This window comes from Camelina sativa, chromosome 16 (assembly GCF_000633955.1).
Source record: "Camelina sativa cultivar DH55 chromosome 16, Cs, whole genome shotgun sequence".
NCBI classification, from domain to species: domain Eukaryota; kingdom Viridiplantae; phylum Streptophyta; class Magnoliopsida; order Brassicales; family Brassicaceae; genus Camelina; species Camelina sativa.
In genome coordinates this window covers 6,120,463-6,128,840 of record NC_025700.1, presented here as the reverse complement: position 1 = coordinate 6,128,840, position 8,378 = coordinate 6,120,463, and the positions used below count along the sequence as shown (strand labels likewise).

General features: G+C 33.4%; 1 pseudogene; it reads right to left on the bottom strand.

The window, feature by feature from the left end:
- Positions 2,357–6,276, bottom strand: LOC104749970 (annotated as a pseudogene).

Genomic DNA, 8,378 nt, shown 5'->3' with positions numbered 1-8,378 from the left:
GTTTTAAATTTATGGAAATAAAATAACTATGTACAATATCCCACATCGGCTAAAAAATATTTAGACAATGATCAAGAACTGTATAAATAAGATTAATTTGCTTCCAACAACGAATGAGCAAGAAAGCTTGATTTATCAAGTGTCCAAGTTTAAATTTTATTCGGTTTGATCCAGTTTTTTATTTGATCAAATTAAAACTTTAAAAAGTTTCATAAATATATTATAATATTTAAAAATTAAATATTAAACTTTACAATATCATTAATTTAAAATTTGATTTTTGTCATCATCAATAATCAAAAATGAAATTTTGTTGCTGTCACATATTAGATAGCTGTGTAAAGATTTTAATAATAAGATTTGTTCAGTAATATTGAAGTATATATAATTTAAATATATGCACGTCTAATATGGTTATTAGTTAAAATAAAATTAGATAATTTTATCAATATATTTGATTAGAATGATATGATAGAAGGAGTTTTTTGAACCTAAGCTCATTTCCTAAGTTATAAAATTACAAAAAAGTGGAAACTTCTTAGCTATTAATTATATTAGGTTCATTGAAAATATTAAATTAAAGATAAAATAGGAAAATCAAGTAAACTAAAAAAAAAATGGCTACAACAATTAGAGAAATATTTATATATATAACTTATGATTCCTAGAAGCTTAGGCAATCAAAAATAAAATAAAAAATATAATAAAAGGAATTATTAGACTTCCAATAATCATAACATAAATTCAAAATGTATAGAATAAACAAACCAAAAGAAAGAAAACCTAATGAGAACATGATCTCCCTATCACAACAGTTTTGATCACAACATCAACTCTATCTCAGGCTAATGAACCTGAATATTTCCATAGAACAGAAAACCTGATGAAACCCATGTATCACATCCCTATATCATTTATACCAAAAAAAAAAATTATATACAAATAGAATATAAAAGTTAACAAAAGTCCAAGATGTGTAAAGAACATGTATTGGCAATGAATTTAAGAGGCAAAAAAGAAGATGAACGCTGAAATACTGTTGCACTGATGCGCGGCCAAAACCGTTGTGTTTTTTGCAGAATCATTTTTGTTTTGTTATGCAATGGAAGAAAAATCAATAGATTGGTTTATGATGAGGAAGTTTAGAGTTTGTTCGGACTTGATCGGTATATATAGGGGAGGAGCGGTTTAGAATATGTTGTTAGCTTTAAATAAAAAAATATAAAAATTAATATTTTTAACTATCATTCAAAAAAAATTTCATATTTATCATCTTTATTTATTAAAGTGTGATGATGAAGAATATTTATGATTGATTGATGAATCTGTTTTTCAAAATTTTGTAGAAAATTAGGCATTCAGTCGAAGGAAAAAAAGGACTATTGTAACAGTTTCTATATTTTTGGATAGGATAATATGTTTAATTTTCTTATGATATGCGAATTTAAAGAGAAAGACTAATGTTAATATGCTAAAATTATGAAAATTAATTACCGGAGAATCTTAATTTGATTTTTTTGGTCGTACGGAAATGTTAATATTAAATTTGCAATTGTTTTTCGATTTTGTGCTTTAATTTTTTTAAAAGATATTAATTACAATGGCATGAAATGTAAATAGTTTCCAACTCCAAGCTTTTTTTTCACAAAACTGCTGTGAAAATGTTAATATAGATTTTTCGATTTTGTGCTTTTTTTAAAAAAAAAAGATATTAATTACAATAGCATAAAATGTAAATATTTTCCAACTCTAAGCCTTCTTTCACAAAAAATACTGTGAAAATGTTAATATAAATATTGGAAAATTTAACAAAGAAAGAAAGAAACTTCGTGGAAAGTTACAATCATTTTTGAAGTCTACATACTATCCAACATATGGAATCAAAAAGTGTTGATTTCGTTTAGTTATAGGAAAACCAAGTTTTTATAAACCGCGATTAGATAGGTTAAGCCTTTGCTAGACGACTCCTACCAATGCAATCCAAAACCATTTTTTTTTTTTTTTTTTTTTGCCATCAATCCAAAAACATTTTCCCGCGAAACTATCAAAATCGTTACATAACTTTTTTTTTTTTTGAACAAAGAATCGTTACATAACTCAAACTATTAAAATTCTATACAATTCGAATATGCAATTACAATAGGTGATTCCAATTTAATCAACCACAAAATTACGTTATGTAAACCCCGCAATTACCAATTTCATCTCTTCATCAAGTAGGGGTTTTCAGTTCAATTTTGGATCTATCTAATCGTGGTTTACAAACACCATATATATCAGTGATTTAGTGTCATTTTCACCATACTATATATTAATTCAAGTTTAAAATGTGTTTTAACTTACCTGTTTATATAGATTATATGTTTCTTGTATTTATGTGTTGTAGTCCATATATCTTATTGTTCTTACTTAAAATGAAAACATTAATATACATAGATAATTACTCCCGCACATGACACCGGTCATCGAATGTAAATATGATTCAGTCCAACCTTTTTTTGACAGTCTAGCTTCAACAACTTGTCTTTATTATTCAGTAGTTACTTCATCATCATCTTGTTCCAGTTGGAGAGTAGAAGACTCTTCGCTCTAGACGAAAGACACACTTCTTGGCTCAAACTACATATCTTGCGCCGGACTTCCTGGCCATGAAGTGATCTGCACTGTCGAAGGTCTTGGAGTGCATTGTGTTATAGGTGAACTCACATTATGAACGGCACTTTCCTTGAACATGTGTGATTTTTTGTCTTTCTCATCAAAGTTTCTAAGCAAAAAAAGTTAGCTTTTCAGAAAAGGAATTTTCGGAGTCACCAAACAATGTGTGCCTGTGGTCGTACAAGAAAATGGCTACGAAGAGGAGAAGTGCCAGGAATGAAGCAAGGCCTGCTATTAGAAACAGACCCCAAAAGCTACTAAGGGTGAGACGGTGGGAGGACATATCAGCTGTATCTGGATCAGGACAACTGCTCTGATTCCCGAACCATTTGTTCTCTATAACTTTCATCTCTTTGCCTTGAGTCACATTCAAAATCGCCCTTGAGACATCGCCCCTCAGAGGTGAGTTCTTTGGGAATACCTACACAAAAATCATGCAAATAAAATTCGAATAGGAAGATACTTACGTTAATAATCGAGTTGCAAACTTGTTTTTGCTGATTTGTGAAAGGAAAAAGAATGAACTTACAAAGCCAAAACCAGCTGTCTTAAAGGAAGGTTCAACCAAGGCGTATTTGGAGCAATACTGAAAAAGGATAACTTTAAGGTAGGGCATTTCATCGAAAGCTGCTGCGATACCGCCTTTCCTTGGCCCATCCGATAAAAGCTTGTGGCAGTGTTCGGAATTATTATACGGCTTGAGCTTAGATTCACTAAATCCTTGACCTTTTAAAAGTTCACGCACGAACGAGCCTATTTGGTACCCTACGCTCACTTCATTTCTGATGAGATCTTTCATAGTGGTGACATCTGGTTTGAACCGTTGTTCCGTAAAGATAGAGGTGAGATTCGCTGTGTAGCTCTGAGTGAGCACAAACACCACAAAACACCACACAATCACCACAAACCTTGCTAAATTGCTCACCACTTTCTCGCCTATATTCACGCACACTCATAATAATTATAACATTTATATCTTAATTACTGGAATCAATTTATTGGTGTAAGTAACTTACGATGGGAAAAGTTCATAGTGGAAAAGGAGAACCAGAAACTGGTGCCGATCTGGTGGTGAGGCGGTCCACGGAAGTCGATGTTGACTCTGTGTTCTAGAATCCACACTATAAATCCAATGAATACAAAAAAGCAAGCGGTGGTGACCCATAGGTCTAAGCTCCAAGGTTTGAGGAACACCCAAGTGTTCTTGTTATTACTGTCTCTCATCGGCACTAACATAAACACTCCAGACTCCGTGTATGGTAACGTGAAATCAACATACAATGACCTGTTTGCTATGATGGTTACATCTCCCACAACTACGTCGTACCTCTGACTCATTTATTAAAAATGACATGTTAGAAATTACATTTACGTATATGTTAAAAGACTTAACTTGTTATACAAGTTAATTGTAATTAATTTATACATTAACGTGGAAATATGGAAGAAAGAGCGAACTAACCCCATTATAGACTTGGTGGACTATATTGTCGTAGCTCTGATCTGGAGAATCAAAAGCGGAGTATTCAGGAATGACTTGGTAAGACAAATTTTTGAGAGCAGCTTCAAAGACGTCGATAGAGTAACCGGTCGGGGTCATTGTGAATCTGGTCGTATCTTCCTTTATGTCCACAAATTTTAAGAAGCCTCTCTTCACTGGAACACCCACTCTAAGCTTCTTCCCTGGAATATCCCAACCTTTAGGAACATCTGTGGACTTCCCTGGCCATATCACGGGCTCCAACGTTTTGTTGTTTGAAACTGGATTCACCAGTCCACTGCTCGGTGTCCAAATTCCTATAATCCACTCTTCATTTCCAACAAAATTAATTATCTCAAACGTTGATGACTCGAGCTTCCCGTTAATAAGATTAAACTCTCCTGCTAAGCCCTTGAATCTTACATCTGAGAGAGCCTCTACAAGACTTGGACCGGAGCGAGAAACCCCTGAGGTCCCCAAATCTGTCCTGCTATTTACTAAAGTGTTTGAATTATCATACCACAAGCTCTTTGTGTTGGCTTTCTCCACGGCCTTAGCCAATGCAGTGATAGAATCATAAGCCCATAGTGCGAAAACGTTCAGCTCTACATCATCCTCCATCAATGGATTATCATTCTTAAACGTTCTTTTCCATCTTAAGTCAAAATCTTCAAGCTCTTTTGATTTAGGGACATGGCTCCTGACACCTAACACGCCCTCTAGAGTATTCAAGCTACGACCGTTGTCGATATCTCTCATCATATGCGTCATTCCATTGGTCACTAGCCATACATACCCTTTTTCCATCATCTTCTTTTCTTTAGCTTTCTGAAAAACCCGTAGAGAAAGACTTGAAGACATGTGAACAATGAATACCCTCGTCTGCATCGCTATGAGCATATCTAGTTCCTTTGAAATCTGGTCATCGTTAGCCTCCGGAGAGATCACACTTCTATTGACTTTTACGTCTTTTAAAGCGTCAGACAAGTAAGGCATGATGCGTTCACCTAACTCGTTATCCACATAAATGGCTACGACGCTTCTCCAACCGAAGTATTTGACAGTGGCGGCAATGGTTTTAAACTGGGATGAGTCGTCGATAGTGGCTCGGACGAAGTAAGGGGTATTAATGGATGTCAAAAGAGGGCTTGTTGAAGAGAATGTGATGGTCGGTACTTGAGCTTTGTCGGCCAATCTGATCATAAATTGTGCTTGCATAGAGTTTCTTGGTCCGATAATGGCGCTCACTTGCTCGTTCTTGATTAGGTCCAAGGCTGCTTGCATCACAAGCAAAGACAATCCAAAGAAAAAAAAAAGGTTAAGTGTAACAACGCCTCTTAATTTAGAAATAACAATCGAATAATTTTGTGTATTAATTTACAGAGTTGAATTCTAAATGTGTTGAAATTTAGAAACCTGTCCGCTGAGGTGACAGTACGTAAAGACTTCTTTCAATGGCGACAAAAGATAAGAAGAAAATTAAATGAAGTCTATGTCTATCAATAATAGCTTCCTCTAAATACAGACCACATAAGAGGATACTTGGATTCTGATCTAGTCAATAGAACGTTTCATCTCTCTTAATTCCAACCAAGCATGTTCAGAACTTGCTATCCTAATTTCTTTTTTCCTTTCTAGCTACCAACAAAACTTCTTTAACAATTAACAAAGTTAAATCGGCCTTTACCTTTTTGTTCCTTTAATAAGAAAATTGAAAATGAATTTTGAATAACAAAGCATATATATGGCGATAAGTTAAGATCATGTAGAAGAATGGTCAGACTTAATGAATAAAATCTTGGTAACCGAGAAGAAAGAGAGAGAGAGAGAAGAATCAAACCTGCGGCTGAAGCTTGAACAACTTCTTCCATGGAATCTCTAACATGAAGCACAATTCTTGTGCTGTAATTGGAATTATCCTTATAGAAATCGGACAAAGACATTTTAATGGCAGTGAGGCACATCTTGGAAAAATTAGTTTGGAGATCAAGAACTACTCCTACTTTGATTTCACGTCCTTGGTTTTGTCCTGAACCAACCTCCATCAACACAAAACCACAAACGAACAGGACAAAGTAACGTAGAAAGATGTTATTTTTTTTTTTTGCAGGAACCCTCATCCTTCTCCAAATATTGAGGAACTTTATGTCATTCTTTTAACTTTCCCTTTTCTACATATAATAATATAGTAATATACACACACCACGGAGGAAAGTGACGTATTTTTTTTAAGTGACGTGAATTTTTTTTAATTTGAAAATCAGGTTTTAATTAGGAAAGATCTTGGAAAAGAAATAAAGCAAACTACTTAAGTTACAAACCAAGTGGTAAAGGGCTGTATGGTTGGAACTAATTAAGGGAATTGCATTATAGGTTTTTTCTTAATAATATACACAATACGTATTGAGAACTAAATAAAGTACCAGAAAATTTATGTTTGAGAAGGATCCACAAATTATGTTTTTGGTGAGCCGTTTCAAAAATTATATATTGTGTTATTATTGGAGTTTAAGTATTTTAGTATTGAAAACTACTAGGATAATATTATTATCCGCGCTACGCCGCAGGGTTATTTTTTGTTGTATATATATTTTTGTTTATTTTTTGTATGTTATTTATAATTTTAGTTTTTTTAGCTTTCTCATCAAAGCTCATACAAGTTATGGACAATCATTATAATATATTTTTCACACATTATGTAGACACATCAAATTTATATTTTATATTTTTTAACTAAGTTTTAGAAAATAGCTCTGCTCAGTTGAATAATTAAATGAAACCATAACAACTTAATAATAACAACTCCATTTTTAATATAAATATTTTTGTTAACATATTTTTTTAAAAACACATATTACGTAGACACATCAAATTCATATTTTAAAAATTTAAATAAGTTTTGGAAAATAGCTTTGCTTAGTTCAATAATTAAACTAATCCGAACTAACAATTTAATAATAATAACTCCAGTTTTTAACTAAAAAAAACTATATTTACAGATCTCATGAATCCAATTCAATAATTTATCCCAAGTCTAATTTAATAACCTCAAGATCACAACCAACATCATGATTGGGCACTAACAAACCAAAACACCACTTCGACAAACCCACTCAAACAAAGATTAGCTAAGTCCTCATTGTCAAAACAGGGTAAGTGTTTTTTCTCAAAAAGAACAGTAGAGATTGTTGAATGATTAACTTGTCAAATCTCACTTTCTTTTCAATTGTTCATTATAACAGTAGTAGACCAATGTTATGGAGACTTTTGGTCCACCACAAGTTATGCTCTATTTAACAATACAAGTATCAAATTCAGATGTATTTAAGATATCATTCTATGTGTGTTTGCATTTGGAAATAAACATGGTGTCTCAATAATGTCCACTACAATGTTTGAGCAGCTCTGCTGACTGCTGCTTCAACGATGCAGCACACCCGCTCTGGATAACAAGTAACAACTTTGCAAAAGACAGACCTCAACACCAAGAGGCGAACATTCTTGAGCTAATTTGCAGACAATTAAGGCACTGCTCCAATGCTAACCATCAAGAATAAACAAAATTGATTCCAAACATTCCGGGTGTAAAGACGGTAAGATATCGAGAGGCACTGTTCCAATGCTAACCATCAAGCTTTGAACTTGTTTGTGAACAGAAATTGGTTTAAGCAACTCAAGTGCAAGGGAGACTCCATTTTATGTCTTTTATCCTTAACAATCTCATTAACCCAACAAGCAAACTATGCTCGAGACCATCTCTGCTCTAAACCCCTTCTCTGACACTAATCCCCTAAACAATCTCGCACAATAGATTTTGCTCTCATTCAATCCATCATTTAACATATCAACAATCAAAGAAACCGTAGCCGGTTGCATCAGCATCAACCCAGATTTTGAATCTGAATCAAGACCAAGACTCACAAGAATCGCAACAACCTCATATTCAACAGCATGAGAAGTGAAATGACCTAAAAATAGAAGAGATTACAGAGAGACACCTCCTTCTTTAGAAACGTCTTCCTCGCCATAAGAACAAAAAGAAATCAATGTAAACGAGTAACCAATCTTGGAATATAGAACAAGAAGAAACAAAGATTCATCATGAGAAATTGAGTAATATATTTTTCTGACTCGCTGAAAAGAACAAACAAAAGATCATTACAAATGGATAATTAACACACAAAACAAGAGAACACTCAGTTCGTTGACCCAGATTATACAGAAAATTCAATACAAATTATGT